The sequence below is a fragment of the Zosterops lateralis genome (genome assembly GCF_965231275.1).
Source record: "Zosterops lateralis genome assembly, chromosome: 14".
Classification (NCBI taxonomy): domain Eukaryota; kingdom Metazoa; phylum Chordata; class Aves; order Passeriformes; family Zosteropidae; genus Zosterops; species Zosterops lateralis.
Genome location: NC_139774.1, coordinates 7,602,221 through 7,628,753, shown reverse-complemented (window position 1 = coordinate 7,628,753; position 26,533 = coordinate 7,602,221). Strand labels below are relative to the sequence as shown.

The window sequence follows — 26,533 nt, the reverse complement described above, 5'->3', positions numbered from 1 at the left end:
TTTAGAGCAACCTGATCTAGTGGAAGGTGTCCCTGCCCATGGTAGGGGTTGGAATGAGATCAGCTTTAATGTCTCTTCCAACCCAAACCATACTGTGGTTTCATGTAAAACCCCTGGTGCCTCTAGCATCCTATGCACTGTGGGTTTTCTTCTATTTGGGGTCATTCTTCTGAACAGAGCCTGGGAGCAGCGTTCCAGAAATTCTTGTGTAGAAACAAGTGCTTCTGAGAAAAAAAAAAATAAAAAAAATCCCCCAAACCAGAGACTGCACTGTGCAGAGCCAGTAGAGATGGATGTCCACAGCTGCAAAGAGACAGTTTTTCTGTCTCACTTGCACTGTAGATCTTTGATCTCTTAGGCCAGCAAGTCTTACCTCTGTCACTTGACTCTTTGCCTGCCTTCTGATAAACTACAAGTGTACTGGCTCCTAGGTTAGCTTTACTTCGAAGCAATGTAAATAATGAGTGATAAGCAGCAACTGTCCAAGAACATCAGGTAATTGATTAAATTCCTGAAAAAAAATACCTTAAAAGCCTGCAGTCATTGAGTAAGCATTCCTGGTAGTAGCTCCTGGAGTGAGCAACTGTGCTGTGCAGGAGGGGTATTGCAGACCAGCTGAGGATGTTCCTGCAAAGCACTTCTGAGAGTCGAGTCCCAGCTTTTCTCCCTTGGCTCTGTCGGTGTTGGCTTTCTGCTAGAATTGAGATTTCTTGAAGTATCTTAATTGTCACCATCTGGAGGGTTCTTTGTCCCTGGGGTGAACCAACCTAATTTCCTTTTGAGTTATTTATTAATTGTTCTTAGCCATGAGAACTCTTCAGTGCTCCAGTAGCTTTATCCAAGCCACCAGAGTTCATGTAGCTCCTGCTCTCAATTGTAGAGGGGGTATTGGTCAGAGGGAGTTCTCCTGTTATGGGACTGCTGCTTTCCCATGAAGAAAGTCACTCCCACCATCCCAAGTGCCTCCACTTCAAGTCCCAAGAGGTAAATGACCTTATGGGAGCTGGATCTGCCATATCTACAGGGACTCATAGAATCGTTTAGGTGGGAAAACTCCTCTAGAATCATCGAGTCCAATCCTTTCCCCAGAAGTGCCAAGCCTGCCACTAAACCCTGTCCCCAAGTGCCACACCTACATGTCTGTTAAACCCCTCTGGTCCCTTCGGTGAGGAACCGAAGTGCTTCTTCACCTGTCCTACTCCAGGTGTGGGGAGTATCTCGATCGGGCATCTGGGGAAGAGACAAACCCGCTGTGTGAGAGGCGGACTGGGGGAGTCGCTTTGCTCGCAGCCCAGGCGCGCTCCTGGCTCCGGGCCGGTCCCCCTGGGCTCCCCCCGCCCCTGCTCCCCCAGACCTTTCCCCGGGGGCGGCCGGCACCCGGGGCCGCCCCTCCTTCGCCAGGAAAGGGAAAGCGAAAGCGGCGCGGTGCCACACGGAGCGGGGCCGCGGCCGGAGAGGGGCCGGGAGGTGAGCGGGCCGGGAGAGGAGCGGAGCGGGCCGGGCCCCCCCGGGATAGTGCCCAAACCCGGGATAGTGCCCATTCCGGGATAGTGCCCATTCCGGGATAGTGCCCAAACCTGGGATAGTGCCCACACCCGGGATAGTGCCCACACCCGGGATAGTGCCCACACCCGGGATAGTGCCCATTCCGGGATAGTGCCCACACCCGGGATAGTGCCCATTCCGGGATAGTGCCCACACCCGGGATAGTGCCCACACCCGGGATAGTGCCCACACCCCGGGATAGTGCCCAAACCCCGGGATAGTGCCCACACCCGGGATAGTGCCCATTCCGGGATAGTGCCCACACCCGGGATAGTGCCCACACCCGGGATAGTGCCCATTCCGGGATAGTGCCCATTCCGGGATAGTGCCCACACCCGGGATAGTGCCCACACCCGGGATAGTGCCCATTCCGGGATAGTGCCCACACCCGGGATAGTGCCCACACCCGGGATAGTGCCCAGCCCAGGATAGTGTCCACACCCGGGATAGTGCCCATTCCGGGATAGTGCCCACACCCCGGGATAGTGCCCACACCCGGGATAGTGCCCACACCCGGGATAGTGCCCATTCCGGGATAGTGCCCATTCCGGGATAGTGCCCAAACCCGGGATAGTGCCCATTCCGGGATAGTGCCCACACCCGGGATAGTGCCCAAACCCCGGGATAGTGCCCAAACCCGGGATAGTGCCCAAACCCCAGGATAGTGCCCAAACCCGGGATAGTGCCCACACCCGGGATAGTGCCCATTCCGGGATAGTGCCCACACCCGGGATAGTGCCCACACCCGGGATAGTGCCCAGCCCAGGATAGTGTCCACACCCGGGATAGTGCCCATTCCGGGATAGTGCCCATTCCGGGATAGTGCCCATTCCGGGATAGTGCCCACACCCGGGATAGTGCCCACACCCGGGATAGTGCCCATTCCGGGATAGTGCCCATTCCGGGATAGTGCCCACACCCGGGATAGTGCCCATTCCGGGATAGTGCCCACACCCGGGATAGTGCCCATTCCGGGATAGTGCCCACACCCGGGATAGTGCCCAAACCCAGGATAGTGCCCACACCCCGGGATAGTGCCCATTCCGGGATAGTGCCCAAATCCCGGGATAGTGTCCACACCCGGGATAGTGCCCACACCCGGGATAGTGCCCAAACCCAGGGATAGTGCCCAAACCCAGGGATAGTGCCCATTCCGGGATAGTGCCCACACCCCGGGATAGTGCCCACACCCCGGGATAGTGCCCACACCCGGGATAGTGCCCACACCCCGGGATAGTGCCCAAACCCAGGATAGTGCCCACACCCGGGATAGTGCCCACACCCCGGGATAGTGCCCACACCCGGGATAGTGCCCAAACCCAGGATAGTGCCCATTCCGGGATAGTGCCCACACCCCGGGATAGTGCCCACACCCGGGATAGTGCCCAAATCCCGGGATAGTGCCCACACCCGGGATAGTGCCCAAATCCCGGGATAGTGCCCACACCCGGGATAGTGCCCACACCCGGGATAGTGCCCAAACCCAGGATAGTGCCCACACCCCGGGACAGTGCCCACACCCCGGGATAGTGCCCACACCCGGGATGGTGCCCATTCCGGGATAGTGCCCAAACCCCGTGATAGTGCCCAGCCCGGGAAGGTGCCCACCCCGCCGGGGCTGGCAGCAGGGGCGGAGAGAGCGTCCGGGGGTGAGTCCCTTCCCGGCCCCTCGGCACTGCCCTTCTCCTCATCCTCCTCATCCTCCTCCCCGTCGCAGGCAGGTGCGAGCTCGGGTTAATAGTTCCATTGCCTGGGATAATGGTTCTATTTCAAAGTTTAAAAGATCTAAAACCTTTTATTTCTAGATATATTACCTCCACGAACTGTACCAGAATTAATGACACTTGTGGTTATGACAGTGTAACTCTACTGTGGATGCTCTTGCTCTGGAACATTCCTTGAGAAATGAAACCAGGCAGAAACAGAAAGGGTTAGGCAATGCAAGGCCCTGGAGGAAAGCAGTAGGCAGGTCAAGGGTGGGGCATGGGCATATGAGGGAGTGCAAGGCTGGGGAGGGTTAGCAGGGCAGGGCGAGGAAACTCTTGTGGTACCAAGGCAGGTAGCAGGTATATTGGAGGATTGCTGATACAGGGAAGTGGCCAGGACAGACTGCTCTGTCTGGCCTTGATCTCACATTGACCGTCTCTAATCTGCACCTCAAATACTTGGGCTACCTGCTTTTCTTTGGCTGCAAAAGAACTGCCATTCTGGTCCCAGAGGCCAAGGGCAAAATGTGGATTGCCTGTCCAAAATTTAACACATGCAGGCACTGGTCCCAGACAAAAGCTGCCCAGAAAGACAGGTCTGGCTGCATGGGACCTCCCCTGGGTTTCTTCTCACATGCTTCTGAAACACTGGGGATACATGGGAGCCTTGGGAGTCCTATTAGGAGTAGGGCAGAGCAGGGCAAGACCATGAAATGTCACAGAAAAGGGGTCTTGAATTCCAGGTGGAGGAGGGCTGAGGAAGGGAATGCAAAGCAAAGGAGGAGTTCAATGGCAAGGCAAGGGAGAGGTACATTGACATTTTTTCTGTTTCACAGAGTCTGAATTTTCCATGTAGCTCTCACTCAGCGAAATATGCCAGGAGAGATGCACTTGTTGCTGGATTAGTTGTTCTGTGGCCAAGACTTTCAACACAGCACCACAGTTTGGGCGATGAGAAGGGGACATAAAGAACATGGTTTTGTCCTGGGACATTTTTCTGTGTGAGATGTCTCCAGATTTTCAGTCCTTGCAAGGCTGTGATGTGCATGGTGGTACTTTGAGCTGAGAAGGACCGTGAAGAGAACACGTCGAGCTGACAGCACTTTGCACTTCGGGAAGGAAAGCAGACCTTGAATGTGGTGCAAATAAAAGTTTCCACAAGTTTCAGGGGCAAGCTCCAAGCAAGCTTGTTGTCCTGGCACAGTTCTCTGTGCGAGACTTAGCCAAGAAGCTTTCCATTTGCATTCAGACAAGAGAGGCAGAAAGTGGTGGTACATAGCACTGAGTAGGTAAGTGCCTGGCCCGAGCATCTGAGCAGAAGCAGTGCCCTGGAGTGCTTTGCTGCTGGCAGAGTGTTCTGTATGAGAAGTAGATGATGATTTGCCTCTGGGAGAATGAAAGTGCAACAGGGTAAAAAGGCAGAGAATGAAACTGTAGAGCATCAGGCTGGTGTGTGCAGTGTACAGGCTGCCAGAGGAGTGGCACTCGCCTTCCTAATTCACATAGGTAGTTGATAAGCAGTAAGTTCAAGAACAGCTACTCGTGCAGCCACCTATTCTTCTTCCAGCTCTATGTGAAAATCATTGCCCTTACTTTGGGCCCTGAGATGCAGAGAACACGATGGGAGAGGCAGCAGAGAAAGGATATACACAGTGCACTGGTGAGTTTGATGTGGTTTACGTGCAGCAAGGGGAAGGTGTAGCCCAGCAACAGCTTTGTCTTCTAGAGGCTGTTGGATAAGGGCTGCTACTGGATGTTTGCAATGGGGCTGCAAGAGTGAAAAATGTGAATATTTTATATATGTGAGAAGGAAGGTGCATAGTCCCAGTATGCTCTGTGCAATTGAAGTGCTGCTAGGGGAAATAGCTACTTTAGGAACATCTTGTGTCATGAGATGTACTTCTCTGTGAGCTATAGCTGCTTGGACTCAGCAACACTGAAGCCGTGTGAAAGTGATTGTGCTGCAAATATCAGATTTCTCAGGGAAAAGGGAAGGTTAGCAAATGCCTTGTCTCCTGGCAGATCTTTCAGTCTGAACTGCAGGTAGAAACACTTTGCTTTAGCCATGGACTCTGCCACTTAGAGTGACTGTGCTGATGCTATACATATAGTTGAGAAGGGAAATGTAAATCACTAGTGTGTTTCTTCTAGTTTACAGACTGCAAAGGCACTATGAAGGCCAGCACTGGCTTTTTATTGTCAGACTTTTTCTTTGTGAGCAGCTGCTGGACATTTTGAAGGGGTTTGGGATCTGCAAGAGTGAGAGCATAGCATCATAGAGCACATAGAGCTTGAGAGAAAGTGCATATCTCAGGGACGTGGATGTTGTTCAGAGGGTGTGGGTTACATGTTGAACAGCTGATTGCACAGAAAAGGTTCTTAAAAGGAAGGAGCCGTGCTGCAATTGCCTTTTCTCTTGCAGCCGATAAACTGCACAGCCAAAAATGAAACGATTCCTCTTTGTTCCCTTCTACGTGAAGGATCCCATTCTGTCAGTCTCCAAGAGCCAGGATCCACAGCAGAGCTCTTGCACGAACTGCTCCCACACGAAAGGGGCCGGGCCAGGGAAGCACTTGACTTTTTTCCTGGGCACTGTCAGCACTCATCCAAACAACCACACGATGCCGCTGCCCACCCGCGAAAGAGGGAAATGCACCGAGCCCAGCTCGAAACCACCCCGAGTGCAGAGCCAAGCTGTAAACATCCCTGCTCTCAAATCTACTGTGCCAGCACAAAAAGGTTTCACTGATCTTGCCCTCCAACACTGGGGTTGTATGCTTTCCTTCCCATGAAAAAGCATTGCCATTCTCATTCAGGAACTTAGTAAGCAGAAGTTGCATACCGTGTCCAGTATTGAACAAGTCCAACAATTGCTCCTACACAGAAGGGGCCCAGTCTTGCTGGACTACACCTTCCCATGGTACCTTAACATCTGCCCTACCAATGCTGGCACTGTATCTTTTACTCCCCAAGGAAAGGCACTCTGGGTCCCCTGGCCATGCCTCACCTTCAGTACCTTGCCTAGTTTTTCCTGACCTACTCTTGCTTTGCTTGCCTTGCCTACGTCTGCCTTGCCTCGCCCTACCTACTGCTTCCTTCTTTTGTTTGGCCTTGCCTAGCACTCTTTACCTTGCCTTCCATGCAGGCAAGACATGGCAGACCAAGGGTAGGCAATTGTGGGCAAGTCAAGGGAGAGGTAGGCAAGGCCAGAGCAGCGAGGGGAAAACAAATGGGGTGGTAGGAAAGAGCAGGCCCAGGAGTTCTAGGCAAAGCTGGGCACAGGAAGGTAAGCCCAGGGATGGGTAAGCCAGGCAGAAACAGGAAGGGCTAGGCAAGGCAGGGCCCTGGAGGAAAGCAGTAGGCAGGTCAAGGGTGGGGCATGGACATACAAGAAAATGCAGGGGTAGGGAAGGTTAGCAGGGCAAGGCAAGGCAACTGAGATGTGCCTTCAAGAATTGCTGGTATACAAAAACAGCCAGGACAGATTATTCTGTCTGGCCTTGATCCCACATGGGCTGTCTCTAATCTGCAACTAAAACTCTTGGGCTACCTGCTTTCCTATGTATGCAAAACCCCTGTCATTCTGATCCTGGAGCCCAAGGGTGAAATGTGAATTTCATGTGTAAAATTCAAGACATGCAAGGATAAGTGCCAGAACAAAGCTGCCAGGACAGATGGGTGTGCTTGCCTTTGACCTCCTCTGGGCTTCCTCTCACAGGCTCCTGAAACTTTGGAGGACCAGAAGGCCTTGACAGTCCTAGGAGGAGCAGGCAGGGCAAGTTGAAGAAATCCCACAGAAAGAGGGGGTCTGGAATTCCATGTGGGGGATGGGTGAGCAAGTCAATGCAAGGAACTGGATTGGAAGGAAGGGCAAAGGAAAGATATGGATGGGTCAGGAAAGTAAAGGAAAGGAATGGTAAGGAAGTGGAAGGTTAGGTAGTAAAGGCAAGGCAATATAACAGGGGGTAGGCAGCACAATGGGTATCTTAGAGGATAAGTCTGTGCACAGCAAGGCCCAGAGAAAAGCAGTAGAGAAGTCAAGGTGGGGGATGTGTGCATGCAGCTGAGAAAGAAAGTGCATAGCTCCAGTGTGTAGGAGTGTGTATGTGAAGTTTAAAGAATGTAAAGAGAAGAAAGCTCTCATTTGCAGGGTGAACAGACTTTTTTGAGCATAAGTGGCAAGGTCCCAGCAACCTTTTCCTCCTGGCACATCTGTGTGTGTGAGATGTCAGCAGAAACTTCTCAGTTTAGGTTCAGACTGCCAGCAGGACACAGAAAGTGACAGTGCCAACAGCTGAGCAGGAGAGTGTGGAGCATCAGCATGTTCTGACAGCAGCACTCTGCCTGTGCGAGGTGGGGATGGATGTGTGGGACTCCAGCAATACCACACTGCCATCAGCTGAGAAGCAAAGTGCAGAGCTCCAGTGTGTGTGCTCTGCAGGGGAGAGGCTGTGAGGAAAAGGCAAGGGTCAGTGAAAGCTTTCTGTCCTGGCACACTGAGCTGTGTGAAGTGGAGCCGCTGTTTGCTTCCCTGAGGACCCGGTGACACTGGGAGGATGTGCTTTTCCATACAGCTGGGAAGGAAAGTGGGAATCACCTGTGCCTGTGGCAGAGTTTGAAGGCTGCAAGGGGAAGGTGAAGGCCAGGCCTGGCTTTTTTCTGTGGGACTTGCTGCAAGGAAGCAGCTGCTGGATGTTTTAAGCTTTTTTGGGATCTGCCAGAGTGAAAGACTATGCTGGTGCCTAATTAAACTAATGATGGTTGATCATCTAGCTGAATCTATGGCATACACCAGGACTGGGATTTTTGCCCCCTTCACCCCTGTTTTTTTCAGTTTTTCATTGAGCAGCCTTTTTGAGGATACTGTGAAATGCCTTGCCTTGAAAACTAGGAGTGCCTTGGTTCACCCGCTAAGAAACATGGAAAACAACTAAAGTCAATTTCAGAATTGCCCTGAGGAGAGCTGGTGTTTCAGTACCTGAAATTACCATTTTATTATGCAAACCTGTGAAATACAGTAGCAGCTTAATCTTATTTCATTGGAGTAATTGGAAATTTTGCTGTTATTTACTGGAACAGAAAACAAATCAAACACAAGAAGCTTAATGATCCAAGCTCACTCACCATTGTACAAATGGCATTTGATTAATTCCAGATACCATTGTGACATACAGAATGGTTCTGCACAGGAAAATGGAGGGTCATTCTTCACAGCGGCAGAAAACTTTTCTCCCACAGAAACTCTGGGAGTAATCCATCACAGCTCAGTGTGCCACTGCTGGTCCAAGAGCTGCACCACGGGTCTCTGTGTCCATGGCACTCTCAGGGCTCGAGGCCCCAGGTAACTCCCCACCTTACAGACACACAAGGCAAGCCCACCATGAATGCAGTTCTCCAGAGAGCTCACTGAAACCAGGGACTCTCTACAGCTCTGAGTTCACAGCAGGGCAGTCCTGTCCACAGATAGATTTGGTTTTGATGAATTTAATGCATTTTTATAGTCTTTGGCTGTACTAAGATATTGTAACACAGCAAGAATAAATTTGTTTAGACGACGATAAATAACAGAGGGGATACTGTACATTTTGCTGCTATCTTCTGTCAAATAAATGCTAGCCAAGTACTTCATCAAGTCTGACTGTGAAAACAGACTGCCAGAATGGTAGAGAAATTTTGAATCTTTACAAGACACTGTATCAAGTGTCTTGGTCAATTTCTATGAAGATCCTTTCTTTCAGTAGAACTTTTTTGCACCATTAGCCCACATTGCTGAACTGAATCCAGTAAAAAACCAGTGAATATAGGAACTGTTCCCTTTTAATTTGAATGGTGATGAAAATGCAAATCAAATAAAAGCATTTTATAGCAGCAGGAAGATTTTATATGTATCTAGCAAATCACAAAAAGATGCATATTTACAGGGTTTTTTAAAAATTGCACAAATTATAGACAAAAACCATAGTTTAGTAAACTGCAAATATAACTCTCAATCACACAGTATCTTGAGATGTGACATGAGAAAGAACAGGAGGAAATAACAAAAAAAGAAAACCAAAGGAAGTAAAAAATAAAGCACAACCTCTCATGCTTTTCTGCTTACTACAGTATCTTAGAAGTACCTTAGAGTGTCTTAAAAGTCATGTAGGTAGAAAACTGTGCTAAGAACAATTGTGGAAACTGGAAAACTGTGCTATCTGAACATAATAATTTGTTTTGCTTTCATAACTATTAAATCTGCATGCAATGCATAAGGTAAGTGTGTGTTTTGCATATTCAAAAAACAATTAAAAACTATTTTCAAATTGAAGGGACTATTTTATTTGTTTTGAATTACTTGGCTAAATATGGTGTACATTAAAATACTGCAGACATACCTTTCATTGTATAGTTGCCAACAGCAAAGGAGGAAAGCATTTTGTATGCTTAAAAATAAAGTATTTTAGAGTGCTTTTGTTACTAGTTCAAAAGGTTAGAACATGTGTAAAATATGCTAGTTGTGGACTTAAAATTAATGAATTTTAATTAACTTACTTTGCTGTAAGTAGGCTAAATTACATGAGTTTACAAAAAGAAGTATTATATTCCACGTGCCAATTCCCAAGTAGATTTATAACCCTTCAGCACAACATGGAAACAGGATACAGCATAAAAGGTGAAGCAGCATTGTTGACAACAAACGGCTTAACCCGCCTCACACAAATAAGGGAGATAAATTACTGTTTTAAAATAAACGTTGCTATTCAGAGCTTTCCTTGAAAAAATTAAAGGACAATCATGACAGTGAAATTCTGAGCAAGCATGAGCTAAGTATCTTCAGAAAAGGGTAGCTCAGGCATTGCTTGTATTTTATGTAAACAATGCAGCTTGGTCTGTGTTTATCACATCTACTCCATTAAAAATCTTATTCTGTCTTATCCTTTTTAGGGGTATCAACTCAGGCTGTGAACCTGCACAAAAATGATGACTTAAAGAACGATATATTTGAAGAATGGAATAATGGTTAATTTTCTTTCAACTGCTTTGTTTGCCCTTTCTAAATTTTTTTATGTCCTTTCTATTATCACCATGGTAGCACTGCAGTAAGTGTTCAGTTCTAAGCTGTCCATATTGCCAACTCCTTGACTACCTTCAGAAAATTCCCACTGCTTTCATATAGAAATCACAAGCAGTAGAGATGATTAAGACTGCAAAAATCTTCTCATTGAAGTCACTCTCCTTCTAGAGCAGGACCATGTCTTTGACCCACTCCTAACTAGACAACATTCATCAATTTGGGGGAGTCCCAGATTCAGGAGCTAAGCAATGACAGCTATAAATGACAGATGTAAATGACAAAAAGTACTTTGAAATTCTCTTTGGGCTCCAGTGTACAGCAGTCAAGGAGGTTGAGTTCACCTTCTTGGGAGGTTTTAAAATACCCATTAACTTTAGGACCTGAGCTAAGCCATCCTAACCTTTGTTGTGCATGTCTGTGTAGACAGTGTCAGAGTTTCCATCACTGTGGAAGGAATGTCATTTAACCCACGGTATCATCACTGGATGCTAAACTGCAGTTACTGCACAGAATCAGCAGCACATTGTACAGGGTGGGCTTTTACATTTAAACCCTGAGTAATGTTTCAGAGAGAGGTATTTTGTGGAGAGGGGAAACCCCAACTCTTAAATATTTTAAATAATGGTTATATTTAAAAGTACGAAAAAATATCTAAACCCTTTTATTTCTATATGTATTACCAACACAAACTATACCAGAATTAATGACACTTTTGATTATGACAGCAGAACCCTACTGTGGATGCTCTTGGTCTGCAATATTCCTGGAGAAATTAAGTCTTTACTAGAAATAAATAAAAATAGCTGAAACATTGGACTTTATTTGAAAGACTATGTACTAAAGGCCAAACAGTTATGATAGTAATTAGTGAACTAAAGGTTAAATCAATACAGCATAACAAAGGTCAAAGATGACTTGTGCCCTAAAGTTCTCACAGCAGACTGTACAAACCTCTATTTCTGTGAGTTTGTTCTATCACTTTAGATGTATTTTATCCCCACAGCATGAGAATGTTTATGACAAGATTGAATGGCCTCATACAACTTTCCAAAAGTAAAGAAGGAGAAGCCAGAAAAGAGAGGCAAAATTGCTAATTGCAGATGGAAAGATGGAAGCAGGTAAAAGAAAAAAAAAAGGAAAATAATCATTAAACCCCCCACTATTTCTTGTGAAAAGTAAAGGCACGGACATGAAAGAGCAACTGCAAAATCATCACTGGAAAAGTGCAATTTATCCAGCTCAAGTATTTTGTGGTACATTCCTTTGCTGTTTTCTCATGCCAAACAGCTTAACCTTTGCAGGTGTCCCTTTTCTCTTTCTGTACTACAGCCAGGAAGATCCCTGTGTCATTGGTGACAAGCTGCAATTCTCAGAGGTGCCCATCTGTCCTATATCAACTGATTTGCTGTCCCACTTTAATGTGGCAGGACCTCAACCACTTTCAGTTTCAGCACCTCAGGTTGTGCAGCCCTAATATTCTTTGCCCCTTGAATGGTGACACTCCTTGGCAACTGGCACTTGTAAGTAGGTGAGACTGTGCAGGATTTGCACTATTAGATGATACCAAATGAGTCACACCAGCAGATTAACTGGGGCACACAAAGCAGAGAGGGGAATGAGAGCACAAGAAGAGAGTATCTGCTTTTTCCGTTTCTTAAGCAGCAGTGAAACCAGCAACAGTGCTGACACCTTTTAAATCAAAATTAACACAAATCCTCCTGGGGGTAATTCTTGCAAAAGACAAAGAGGCCTTTGTGTTCAAAGGCCTGGAATATTTAGCTTTGAAAAATCAACTAATTTAAAAAGGTAACTTCAGGAGGGAGCCACCATTATTATAGTTAATTGTATAACCTTTAGTGGGGATCCATCCTTGTGATGCACATTTCAGTCTCATTTTTATAAGAAAAGAGGCATTGCTGAGTGGCTTCAGTGAAAAACAACCTAAATGTCCTCTGAATAGAATTAGGATCCAAAAGAGCAAGCATTTCAGGAAAGCCTGAGATATTGCCTGTAATGAGATCCCTTCTAAGAGGTTCACTTAAGGTACCAAATGCTCCATTCAAATACTGGCAGATTAGGCAGAGGAGAAAAGCAATCTTTTTAAATGGTCCTTTGGGAAGATAGAGCTTGCAGGCAATTTGGTACTTTCTGGTATTTTTCCTACATTCCAAGAAAGAGTATTGAATACCGAAATGACCTGTGGAAGACAAAGTCATTGTGAATGTGAAAGTCCAGTGCACAGGCAGTCTCAAAGAGGAACCCATCAAAGCCCTTTAAACACAACACACAAGCTGTGAATTGGCAGTTTATGTCAGTTTTTACCAAATCACAGCAAAATGCAGATCACAAAAAGAGGCCATTAGGCCAATTATAAGCAGTATGAAAGAAGAAAGCATCAACCTAAGAGCATCAACCCTGTTAAGTGGTGTAAGAAATGTCAGTATTCTTATTGAGATAAGCAGCAATTTGCAATGAATCTGTGAATATTACAAACTAGGCAGAAGAAAAAAAGATGACTACTCTGGGATAGTGTTTCCGAACAGAAACTTTCAAAGTACAGAGGTGGTATCATCCTTTAATCCAAAGGAAAGTATTAAAATGAGAGTAAAGGAAACAGAAAATGTGAGAAAGACTCTGAGCAGCATACTTATAGATAGGAATACCACTGATACACTGAGAAAACTGACACCAATGCAGCAACATTGTACGTTTTTACTTGATTAATCTTCACCAATGTGCAGATTCTGACGCTACCAAGACCATTATCAGACCTGGATTCGATTGGCCAAATGCTTGAAGGCAGGAGGCTGCAGCAAGGGATTCCCTCTACCTAACGTGAAATAAAGCCCAACCTCTGCTGAGTTAATTCATCCCAGTTTAATCCCTGCATTGAGAACGTCTCTGCCTTCCTGGACTCACCTGATGCATTAGAAATTGGATTTTTTATGAATTAGGAAAATGGATCTCATATTTCCATAGGCACAAGTGCATGAGTGTGTACATTATCTTAATTATCTGGTCTTCTAGGGCTGTTGGACTTATTTTAAGGAGGTTTGAACCAGGAACCAGTTCTCACACCAGGCTTTGGGTCTTCACTTAACTGTCTGTGGGACTCCATATACATTTGTTATCCTAAAAATAGAGTGTTATACCCTAGTCAGAGATTATCTAGAGATTATTTGGCTGCTGCACTGCAAATTAAATTAAGGATGTTAAAAAGGAATTTAAATAAAACATGTTTTGGAAAATGCAATATTTTGGAGAATACCTATTTTAGTATTTAAGTGTCCTCAAAGATGTTGGCATGTTGTTTATATAGTAAACTGGAAGAAACTCTCTTTTGTAGTGCATAAAATGCACCCCTGGAATTTTCAGTTCTTCTTTTCTGCAGTGTTACAAATACCTTTATAAAAGATATCATAGCTAAATGAGCTAAGAAAAAACACCCTAAGAAAAGAAAAAAATCTCCAAAAAACAAACACCCCCCCAAAAACAAACAAACCCCCCTCCCAAACAAACAAAAAACAAACAAGCAAACAAAAGAAAAAACCCAACCAGAAAACCCTGTGGCTGTGGTATGTTTATTTCATGTTTGTGGTTAATATTTCCCAGGCTGCTTTAAGGTGAGGGTAAGTTCAGTCATCACACTGCCGCTCGCCAGAGTCTGCTGGTGTTTCTAAATTACTCTGATAAAAGATTGTGAAAAATGAACCTGTGGCAAATTGCATCATCCTTGTTATGTGTGTTTCAGATGGGGACAACAATACAGAACTCTTGTGTTCAGGTCACGCCCAGCACCCCCATGGTGGGAGCAATCCAGTGTGTTCTGCTGTGATTTACCCAAACGTCCCTACATTTCCAGCTGTGCTGCTTTCCTCCTTTGCACTGGAAATCTTGCATTAGCTCATGCTTATGGAGACACCAGATTTCTCTTCCGTGGAAGGTGAAAATCTGCTCTGTGTGGAAGCCCCCAGCCAGTGACCACAGGACCCACAGCAGCTCCCAGTGTTCCAGTGGTGTGAGGCCTTGGATGGGAGACTTTGGAGTGTTCAGAGCCTGGTTGGCTCTGAATCAACCTGGTCTAGTGGAAGGTGTCCCTGCCCATGGTGGTCTTTAAGGTCTCTTGTAGCCCAAACCATTCTCTGGTCCTATGAGGCAGCTGACAGGTGAAAATGGGAGTTAAAAATTGGTACTGAGAAAACACTTGCAATAAAACAGCCTCTCCAGACATGTCTTTAAGCCAACTACATCACCACAAGTTAGTATAGGAAGAAGTGGGAAGTCCCTGCTTGGCAGAGTTGTTAGAAATTAAACCAAGCCCAGTCTCTGTGGGTGTAACTGGGTTTGCTGGCTGTGGTGGTGCTGGGGTATATTTATGTGGTTTATTTATATGTAAATATAAGAAAGCTGAAACATAAACCCTCCTGTGTATTTGGCTATCCTAAAATAAACCCACACAACCACATATTTTAGGGGTGGTAATGCAGATGCTACAACCATATCAAGCATGAGTATCCCTGCTGGCAGCCTGCTGGTTTTGCGTGAGAGGGAAAATTCTCTCTCAAATAAGAAGTGCTCATAAATCAGTCCCCATGTGATGCTGTTTCCATCAGCCCCATATCCTGGGTAATCCAGGGTCTGGCCCAAACCTCTCATTTTCCCACCCATTATAAAGCTGGAGTGATTGTGCACGAAAGGAGGTGCCTGGATGTGAAACCAGCTGAGAAATATCCCAGTCACTTCTCTTTTCCCATCAGATATTGCTTCAGTTCCCGTTTCCTAATACTGCCTCTCACCATCTCCAAGCCCTCTCCTCAATTGCTTGTCAAGGATTCCTGAGCCTTGGACAAAGACATACTTGAGCTATTTAAATGAACCTTTGAGGTTCCTATTGCATTTTGTCTTCAAAAGGGTGTTTATTATCCTTTCTACATATTTTTTTCCTCTTCTATGACTACAAGCAATACAAGCTAGAGTAAGACATTTACACCATGCTATCTGCAGGGCTCTGGCCACAGTTCTTAAAGGGCTTCTCCACCTTAAATGATGATCCTATGGAAGTGGTGTGTCTGTGGTACAGGGCTCCTGAATACTCAGCCAGTCCCACAGCAGCTTGATCACGAGCAACTGTCCACAAAACCCCACTGACTTCTGCAGCTATTATTTTCAGAGCTGCAAGAAAAAGGAAATAGGAAGGAAAGCTGCTGTAATGCATTTTTGCATGCTTCAGTGTGGTGAATTTTTTATTCCCATTTGCATTTGAGCGTTGTAACCAGCAGCTGCAGCTCTTCAGCTGAGCTCAGCGCTGGGGTTTTCCACGGTGCAATTGACCCAGGGGCACTTCTCAGTGGCTGCATCCTGCCAGCAGCCAGGGCTTTGCAGTGATGTTATTTAGCAGAGGGGGAAGGGAAAGGAGCCAATAGATCCATTTATCTGGAAGCAGGGCTCCCAGGGGCAGCAGAGCCAGGCTGGGAGCTGGCAGCACATCAGCTCCTCTCTGCAAAGGTACTCTGATATAATTTGAAATTTTTATTGCTTGTTACACAAGGGTAGAAGTGCTTGAGAGATACCAGAAGTGGAGTCCTGACAGTGGAGATGCACTGGTTTGCCGATATCCTGGGCTTGGAGAGAGGATCTCAAACTAATTTACTGGGACACTGGAGGAGAATTAAGGGCAGGTGAACCTAGACCATGTAGTTTTCATAACTCCAGATCGGGTAATCCCTTCTAAGGAAGTTTGTGTCTTGTTTGAACTGCAAGTGGCTTGAAGCTGCTGCAGCCATTCTTGACTTTAATTCTGTTTTATCCTCTGAAGATCAGTAAAACAATGGTTTCCATGCAGTGGGTGCTGTGGGTTGGCATGAGTCAAACTAATTTAGGAGCGGTACTGAGTGGTCTGAAAAGTAGAGGAAAACATTCTGGTGGCGCTGCCTGCCCAGATGTGTCTCTGGCACAGTAAGTGTTGCATTTTCAAAATGAAACTTTTTGTTTTGGTTAGATTTTTTTTTTTTTTCATTCATAGTGGAAGGCAAATTCTACTTTGGTCCTCAACTTTCCTTTTCTTTTTTTGTTTCCTCCATATTTCCAGCTTTCCCTGTCTTTCACTGCACATGTTCTTTTTTCCTGTGTTTATTTTTCCTGGTCCTCTGTCCCAGTGGAGCATGAGGGCAGGGAATGTCTGCCATGTGAATAGGAATATCATGCAAAAAAAAAAAAAAAAAAAAAAAAAAAAGGAACTTCCAAGGCACCAACTTCCTCTTTCTAACTCATCTGTGCTAATTACCCTCCAGTCTCATATTCTTCAGTAGGAAATAAAGAATTGTCTACTGTGGCTTATTCTACCAATAATGCATATTAGAATTGTCTTCACAGAATTTTTTCACATTTTATAGAGGGAAAGGGGCCTGTTGGGCTTTAGTTCTTGCATCTAGATCGTTTGAGAAAATAAATTCCTGAGAAATTGAAAGCACTTGTGATCCCAGCTGTGATACATCAGAGCCCAGAGCAGGCTGGGCAGTCTTAGGGCTCTGCAGAAGTGATGGTTGTGCTCTCCTCACTGTCCTTATGGAGCCAGAACCAGGGCAGCAAGTGGACCTCTACATCTTCCAGCAGTAGTCTCAGCCTGTGAAGGTAATTCCCCCCTTCCTGTTCAGTCAGAGCTTTTGGTCCAATATTTCTTGGTTTAGGGGAGAGGGGTGTTCTTTGTTATTGATGTTTCATCTTTCCTTGGACAATAAGTTTAGAATCCCTGGGGGTTTTTTTGGAGTGTGATAAAGCAGATATTAAGCCAGCACTTTAGTGTACAGACTGCCACAGCTGGTGGGGCAGGCTTTGGTAGAAATGCCATGTACATTCTGTCAGGATTCACCTCTGCTTTTGGGGCTGGTATGGATGAGTTCACTTAGGAGCCTTATGCTGTTGAACTTGTGCAGTAAAGAAACGTGCAATAAGTGGGGGAACAGACACTGATAGCAGTATTCCTGTGTCTGGCAGGAGTGGAAGAACAGGAAGCTTACCATAAACCTTAAGTGAATCGTCATCAAAATCAAACAGGAAAACATCTCCTCTGTAAGTATGGTCTGAAGCTGGCTGCTGATTAAAGAGAGATAATGAACAGGTGGTAAATCAGTGCACTAAGCAGGAGGGGAAAAGCAGAGAGCTTCTGGTGGGCTGCACCACTTACAATGATCTGGTTTCTGTATGAAGAACATGGCAGAATTAGTCTTGTAAGATAATTTGTGTGGGAAGGGACCTTGGGAGGGCTGTAATCCAGCATCCTCCTTGTGGTCAGCTGCTAGGTCAGACCAAGTTGCCCTGAGCTGTTTCCAATCTGGGAACTCTTTCATGAGCTGTCCCACTGTTTGTCTGACCTTGCAGGAGGAACATCCCCTAATATCCTCGTTAACCTGCTATCACAGCTTTTGCCCCTTGTCCTCCTTCTCTTTTGTGTTCCTACCATGTGTCCTGGGCAGAGCCTGGGTCTGCTCTCTCAATAAGCTCCTGGCAGGAGGGTGTTATGAGTCCCCAAAGCCTCTCCTTCTCCAGAAGAACAACTCCTCTCTCAGCCAGGGCCCAGTGCTCTGGTTGTGCTGGTGGCTTCAGGCTTTTGGAACTTATTTCTACGTTTTGTCAGTGTCTTTCTTTTTTTTGGAAGGACACAAAACTGGGCACAGTGCTGTAGGCATGGTCTGCTGTGTTCTAGGTGGAGGGGAGAATCCCTTCCTTCCATCTTTTGGGTGTGCTTCTTTTGGTGTATATCCATGTGGAGGCCTAGAGAGAAAAGGCTCTGTGAACTGGAGACCCAAGCAGGAGCTGTGAATTGGTGGCCCCAGACCACACTGGCTGCTGGCACTTTTGGATATGGATTTGGTGGGATAGTCAATGAAAGCCTAGAGGGATAATAACAAAAATAAATGCTTCTGCAGAGATCAGCCTGCCATGAGCTCATGAGTTACAGCTGAGTCATCTCCCATTAGTGAGATGTGGAGTGGAGGAATGTATAAATCCATGGATAAATGAGGAAAAGGAAGCATGTTCTTCAGGCATGGCCTTACCTGATGCCCACAGATACTTCTGGCAGTGCTGCTGCAGTAGCAGCATGAGGCTGCACACTAGAAACTCTTGGCTGGAAAGTAATTTAGGCTAAATCTACACTGGCTACACAAACATTTCTGCTGCTGCCTCCCCAAGCAAGAGAGCGAGTTTTCAATTACAGAATCACAAGCAGACACACAGGACACACCCTGATTTATGCATTAAATACCAGGAAAGGCTGAAGTTCTGTTTGTCACTTAGCAGACGGTGACGGTTGCTGCAGCATGTGAAATATTTCATGCCTGACACCTCAGTTCAGGAAATGGTGGTTTGCTCAGCAGAGGTGCAAGAGGCTGCAAATTGTTATCAAGTGTAGCATGAGCTTTTCTCATAGTTTTTCTCAATTTTCTGAGTTTATTTTCCAGAGCAGAAAGCTGTGCTGGGCTCTTCATGGTGCACAGTGGGGTACCCCTGCAGGCACTTGGAGCTTGGGGTGCCTGCGGCTGGGGACATGTCCTGAGCACTAAGTTCTTGAGTTTTTAATTGAGTTTTGACCCTGTAGCAAGTTGGTTTTCCTGCAAAGCTGGGCTCACACCCTGCAGATCTCAGTGGCTGAGGTTCCTATTCCCCAAATGCAAGGTGTCTGAGGTTTGCTGAACTGCAGCAAGTTCATTGTGAAACTGCCACAAATGTGGCTCAGCCACTGTGGGTTGTTGTTCCGTGAAGAGGTTGAAGATGGGCTCTTGCAGGCCCTTTCCTAGTGGTGGGAACAGGTCTGTGCTGAGTGGTGCTGTGCCCATCCCATGTGTGGGAGGGCACCCGTGGGGTTCCTGCACATATTCTCCACTTTGAGGAGAGTGCCAAGGGTAAGGGCAGCTCCTGGGTCCTTGCACTCAGGTCCTGCTCTGAAAGTAAAAAGAAACAAACTGGAGGACCAACATCTTGCTCTTTGTCTTTACAAAGGCCATGTGAATAGGTCATGGTGGTGATGGTGTGGCTCCTTCCAGCTGAGGCTATGGGAGGTGGGAGTGCAGCCTCTACCACCCTGGTGCTCCCAATGCTGCAGATACATCCTAATTTCTGAAACAGGGAAACGAACACCTGCTCCAACATGAGTCCTCAGCCTTCAAACATGGCTTAGACAGCAAGTTGTTCCTCTTCACAAGAAGGACCTTCCCCAGGGCAATTAGCTGTTTCCTCTGAAATACAGAAATTTTGTCTCTACTTGGATCTGCAAGGTGTTTATGTAGCGCAGCATTAATGTTCCAGCCCTGGCACTGGGAATGGTCAAATGTCAACCATGTGCAGCTCCCCTGACCCCAGCAGGATCCTGCCTCTGTCCCACTCTGGGGGTCTGTAGCTACAGAATCCCAGAATCATTTAGGCTGGAAAACCCCCTGGGATCATTGAGTCCAACCATCCTCCCAGCACTGCCAGGCCCACCACTAAACTGTGTCCCCAAGTGCCACATCTACATGTCTTTTAAATCCCTCCAGGGATGGTGACTCCACTATTGCCCTGGGCAGCCCATTCCAGAGCTTGGCAACATTTTCCATGAAGAAACTTCTTAATAACCAATCTAAAGCTCTCCTGACACAACTTGAGGCTATTTCCTGTTGTCCTATCACTTACTACCTGGGAGAAGAGGCTGATCCCCACCTGGTTCCACCCTTTTGTAAGGGAGTTGTAGAGAGCAATGAGGTTCTGTCCTGAGCCTCCTTTTCTCCAGAACATTTTAGTCCTTGCAAAAGTTGTCAGAGCAGAGTCATTCCTGATCCTGGAGACACTGCCTTGGCAGGACACCCATTCAGCCTGGCTCTACTCCTTGGCACTCACTTCCTTGGTGGAAGGAGATGTCACCCTGCTGTGGAACCCAGAAAAAATGTTATTTCAAGGCTTCCTCATACCTGTGAGCAGGTCAAGGGCTGTTCCCAGTCTTTAATAACCCCTGGATGCTCCTGTTACCTAAAGGTGTGTTCACTGTAACCAAACACCTTGGTGAGCTGCTTCTCTCAGGATGCTGATTAGGTAGAATGTTTGTTACCTGTTTAACACGAGTGAAATACTGGAGGGAAGTGAGCTGAGCTCTTCATTAGGGATGGGACTGAGGGGCTCAGCCTGTCCTTCCAGCAAAGCTCCTCACGTTTCTCTGTGGGAAGCCTGTTTGTAGCTTACAGAAGCATAGGGTGAAACAGGCTAAGCAGGAGAAATCTCAGTAATGTTCCTCCAAAGCTGATGGTGAAGGATTGCCCTGGGTAGGAATGGCAGCTGCTGGATATAACACAGAATTACTATTTCTGTGTGAAATATAGATGTCTAACATGGTTCATTTGCTGATTTAAAATTTTGTCACTAGTAATCTATGCCATATCCCTCTCCAATTGTTAAAAATATCCTAAGAAATAGCCACAAGGCTGGAACAGGCCAGCACAGTCCCCTGCTCCGTTTGCTTTCTTCAGCAATAAAGCTGGTGAAAACAAAGCTGTACCTGTCTGGACTTGTCTTCCCAGTTAGTTTCTGCTGCCTGAAGACTGTTGGTGAAATCCTTGTAATACTAAGCTGATGAAAGAACAGACTCAGTGAAACATATTCTTGCAATGGAGATAATTGGAACTGGGAATATTTAGTGCGTATGCTGTGGTTCACCTGGTTCTTGTTATTTAATAGCCCTGCTCACAAATAGCTGATATGTGTAATGCTTGTGCTCAATTCAATTTGAATTAGGGCCAATATTCTTATGCTGTTTTCTGTCCTTGTTTCTCTGTGTTATCAATGCCAAGCCACACATGCTTTGAAAGGAGCAAAACCTCCAGCTATTTTTTGGTTGCCATTAGTTCCTCAGACTCTTCTCCTTCCTCCTCCCTTTGAGAACCTGCCTTTTACCACTCCCTTGTTTTTGTGTTTTCAACCATTGATCCATACAAATAGAGCAAAGTCCTTCCCTCTGCCTGTGGCTGGAAGGCAGCTGTTTCTGCTCAGACTGTCTGTAATGCTGTTGAAGCTGAATTCCCCTGGAAGGTCCCCAGAAGATGCTGGACACCTCTTGGCTTGCCCCAGCTTTGATGCTGTGACCACAGCATGTTGTGTGATGGGGAACAAGCACAATAGACAGGAATCCTTGGTTGAAGTGTGACACTATTACTGCAAAATAGGTGGTGAACTCATCTGTGATAGCTGAGCATCCACCCTCTCATCACAGCTCAGGATGTTCATGTGCTAACAGGTTTTGCTGCTGTTCTGGCCCAGGAGCTGGCTGCCCTGACAACCTGGTGGGTCACCAGCTCAACCTTTCCTCCCTGCAGGTTTGTGGCAGCTGAGAGACACTGGTGAGGTGTGAGATGCTGGTCTGTGCTGTGTGGGCTGTGACAGCACCTCACCCCTCATCCCACCTGACATCTCAGGCTGGCTCGGGCTCTTCAAAGACTTCATGGTGACATCTCTGTATGAATCATGAGCAAAATGAAGGGAGTAGATCATTCTGAAGTTAAAAAGGCTGAGGAGAGCTGCACTGTTTGTGTCAGCTGTCAGAAAGCAAGGACAGAGACTGGATTTGCTGTTTTTCCTGGATATCTCCTGCTAACTGTTTCCCAGTGCCTGTTTCATCCATATGTTAGTCTTGACTTAGATTTGCAGCCTCACACACCAGAACAGATGGTAACTGCCTTGGTGTTCATGCAGAGACAGGCCCTGGTAACTTCTGGCACAGGTTTTGGTTGGATGTATCATCTGATCTGCTCCTTGCCCAGACCCTGGGCCTCCTCACCTCTGAGCCCTGTGGCTACAGATCCTCCTGGCTGCCCCATCTTCCTGCCGTGTTGCCTGTGATCTGTCACTGCCCTTCCACCATGGTCAGCAAGGCAGTCAGTGGGCTGAGGATGTTCATACCTGGCAACCCCGAGTCCTTCATACTGTGTGTGACATCTCTGCTCATATCCAGTTGGTGGCCAAATCCAGCAGGGTGAGCAGATTTTCTGGGTTTTAGGCAATTTATGACTTCTGCTGGCTTAGGTGGATGTGCCTTTGAGAGTTCAGCTAATGGCAGTGCATGCCATGCTCTTGTTGGAACTTTGGAAGGGGCCATGGGAAGTTTTCCCATCCCTTCCCAGCTCCTCCCTTCTCTGGGGAAGCTGTGCTAGGACAGAGTGCATGGCAGGGAACCACGCTGGCTCAATTCACATCCTGACCTTATCAGGACAAACGAGACCAAAGGTTAGTGGGGAATGTCAGTGATGTAGTGCAAGTAACTGGAGCTACCTGCACTGTGCTGCTGCACAGATGAGCTTTTATTGTTGCTTTTATTACTGCCTTTTGCACATAGAAGGGCTGGAGAGGAGCAGGGATGAGTTAACAGTGAGAGAAATATTGAAGGGGATAGAAAAATGTGGGAGAAAAAGCAACTCTGAAGTGCAGCTCTGTGGTGGGAGAGGGTATGGGCAGTGGACTGAAGCAGTTGGTGAAAGGGACAACACAACTTAGACACAATTGGTCCATGAAAATGTGACTTTCCTCCTTATCTCCCTTTCTAGGGAAGATGTTTCCCCATCTAAGCTCTAACACCAACTTTTCTACAGATAACACTTCTTTCCTTGGCCCTCCCAAGCCTCTGATAGAGACTTCTGCCCTGAGAAAGTTTCTGTTTTCCTTTTGTTGTGTTTTTACAAATAAGGGGGAAACGGTGGAACTTGTGGAACTGGAGAGGAGGAATGATCCTTGACAGCAGAGAAGTGTTTGCAGTCCAAGACATTTGGTTGCTCTCTAAGCAATAGTTTGCCTTTGCACCACGAATAAATATGCCACTGTTATTAGCAGTTATAAATTCAGACCTGTGGCCCGGAGCTCTGCTATCCATTCCAGGTGTGATATTGTAAACCGTGTGACTGCCTGGAAATGGGTATGATTATCAGGATTCAGTCACCACAGCAACTAAAGGTGAAAGGATAATTACAGGATGACTTTCCCTGCCTGGCAGGCAAAGGTGCCGCTGCTCTGGGCAGCCAAGAGCCACGGGCTCCTCCAGGCGCTGCTGAGCCACTCACTAAGAACCCATTTGGACAAAGACTGGGGGAAAAGCAACAGCTCCTTGTTTACAGGTCCCAGGTTTTCCTTGGGAAAAGCATCGGTTACCAGATGTGTGAGATCCTGCCTCTGCAGCCCTGAAAACCTCTACTGACATAAAGCAGCAGCTTCTTCCACCTTAGTGCAGAATGCTGCAGGGCAAAATCCGTGCTTGAGATGCTGCTGAGCTTTCCTGCATACAGGATGTGGGACTATAGCTGAGACTGTCATGTTATTTTCAGGAAGTTTTGTCCTGTTGATGGTCTAAGGCTCTAAAGCTAAATGGAATTTTTTTAGTTTGTTTTTGAATGGTTTCTAGGCTTACAAGTGAGCTGCAGCCAGTGATGGTGTAAGAATGGGGTAGGCGGTGGAAAGCCTCTGCTAGAATAGCCTTCCAATTCTGCAGCAGTAGCTCCATTCATTACCTAAATGGCCAGTGATTACACAACGACGTTTTGTTTTCCACTTCGGAGAAGTTATCTCTATATTTACAACAGCTGCACTGCCTTTAGATCTGTCTCTCTGTCATGCAAGGTTCAGAGCACAAGAGCTTCTTACCCTTTGAGCCCTGCCCATATGAACTTTGCTTTATTGCTCTCGCTGGGTTTGAAAGGGCTGAGCAGCTCTCCCCAGGGGCATGCTCTCCTGCGATATGAGTACTTCCCGGCTAAATTTAGCTGTGTGCATATGACAGGTGAAAACAACTCTTATTCTAACAGATGTTTACTGGGTTTATGAAAAGCTTGATTAGGATAGGCAAGTTCAGAAAAATCCAGTGTCAAGGTTTAAAACTGTTTCTGTCACATAGCCTGTGCAGGGGGTTTATCCAAAGAGCTGATGATGTTCCTCTGTGTACAAGTAGCCTAAAAGTCTCTTTAGTCTGTTGCTTCTGCAAGTCCCACCTGCCCTGGAGGTGGTGGAGGAGCCAGTCAGGCATCATCTCAGCACAGCAGCCCCCAGGTCACTCCACTCCTGAGCTGGAGAGCACAACTCTGTTTTTCTCCTCCTCCCAAAGAGTTCAAAACAACAAAAGTGACAATATATACCTGGGGTGGAATTTATCCATCCAGATGCTTTAATAGCTGAATAATTACCAAATTCTGTCATGGGACTTCACCACTTTTCACTGGTAAAATGCCCAACATGCAGTCAGACATGCAGTCAGCCTTGGCAGGTAACAAGGGAAAGCATTTCCAAGGTCCTGATAAAACACTCTTGGAGCATGTCTGTGGTCCCTGGGTGTGAGACACTTGCTGCTTTCTTCTATTCCCAAACCTTGGGCTTTTATCTGTGAACATTTCAGTGCTGAGGGGATTTTTTGCATGTGAGTACACTTGTGAAAAGTGTGCCCCTTTTAATGCATGAATGGGTGAATTAATCTCTACCTTATTTTTAGCAATGTTTGCATCATAGAAAGTTTCCCATCTCTCTCCTGCCCCCTCCCCCCTATGTGTGGTAAACTCGCAAGGGCTCTTAAACCCGATTTCCTCCTTGTGTGGGTGATGCTGGTGTCCCGTCCCCCAAGGGCTAGAGGTGGCTCTAGGCCTTGCAGCCCCACATTCTTTCCCTGGTAGAAGGTGCTGCTGTAGCTGACATAAATCTGGTGATGGAATCATTGAATCATCAAACAGTTTGGGCTGGAAGGGACCTCAAAGGTCATTTTTTTCACCAACCTGCTATGGGCATAGACACCTTCCAGTATCCCAGGTTGCTCCAAGCCCCCTCTCAACCTGGCCCTGGACACTGCCAGGGATGGGGCAGTCACAGCTTCTCTGGGCAGCCTGTGCCAGCATCTCATGATCCTCAAGAGTCAAGAATTTCTTTCCAATATCTGTTCAGTCCAACCCTACCCTGTGTCAGTTTGTAGCCATACTCACTTGTCCTGTCACTGTCTGCCCGAGTTGAAAGTTGCTGTCTTTTATAAGCTCACTTTAAATACTGGAAGGCTGAGAATCTGGTGGGTGATTTCTTTGCTTGTGCACGAAATGTTCCTGCTCTAGATCTGCAGGATTTTAGGTGTGTGTGATTTAAGGCAGCCCAGGTACTCAGGGATTCCCAGCTGGAGGGGATTCCCAACATTTGTGACCTTCAGGCCGGATAGCCTGCCTGGGAGTGTGACATTTTTAGGGAACAGCACAGTCCCCACAGTCCCAGTTTCCAGCCCTGCAGGGCCAGGGTGAGATCATCAGAAGCTGCTCTCTGCCCCAGGTGCTTCCTGGGCTCGTCTGCCTCAGGCCGTGCCAGAGAGGGCTGGTTAATGATTAACAGCACAAAGGGACCTCTCCCTCCCCAGGCTGACCCTCCACTTTACTGTGCTGGGTTTGAGAGCCATGACCTGGCAGTCACTTTTCCCTCTTCTCTCAGAAAGCCTCACGTCTGTCCCTGCCCCACGGGTCAGGCTCAGGCTGCAGCAAAGCCTGTGCCAAAGGCAGTAGGAAATGTCCTCTTTGTTCCAGCCCTTTGGGCTGGGTCTTCCTCTCCTGCAGCCCAATATTCTCCTTGGCTCTGGCCCAGACAATGAAGTTATTCCCCAAAGGCCAGCACAGCACAGGGGTTTTCCAGGCAGTGTCACTGGCTGTGGCTCTCACACACTGCCCCAGCTTCACTTGCATCCAGCCACACATGATGAAATAACATTAGACCTTTATAGCATTGAAGTATAGCAAATGAATCAAATATTCAGGGGAAATCCAGTTTCTTTCCCCAGGTCTCCTGAATTGTGCCTGTGCTTTCTTTTTAGGCAAACCTGAGGTATGTAACTATGGCTTCACTGCTGATCTAATACCAGAAGCCAATGATTTTGCTGATAGGAACATCCATAGCAGGGACTTGCTGTACAGGGTTTTTTAGTGTAGCTTGTAACCAGGCTCTGACTTGCAGATGAAGACAAATACAAACCAACTACCCCACAATGCACAGTACCAGGGCTCCCCTTCCCTGACATGAAACATTCCACCCATCAGCTGCACTTGGAAGAGGCTGGAGGGTAGAAAATGAGCACAAACTAAATTCTTTGTGCTTTCATGAGTCATGAAAAAACCCCTCCAACTGTCTCAACAGCACATCTGTTTGGGTATTTTCAAGGAAGCTGGAATGCATCCTCAGAGCTCTTCCATGAGAAAAAGTAAACATGTCATAT

At 46.7% G+C, this 26,533-nt stretch overlaps 1 long non-coding RNA gene across 1 annotated transcript; it reads left to right on the top strand.

Moving 5' to 3' along the window:
- The first annotated feature begins 1,426 nt into the window (after nucleotides 1–1,426).
- On the top strand, nucleotides 1,427–10,665 carry LOC310915213. Its single transcript, XR_014591153.1, has 3 exons — nucleotides 1,427–1,467; nucleotides 4,088–4,540; nucleotides 10,176–10,665. It is a non-coding gene; the product is annotated as an uncharacterized lncRNA (long non-coding RNA).
- The last annotated feature ends 15,868 nt before the right edge of the window (nucleotides 10,666–26,533 follow it).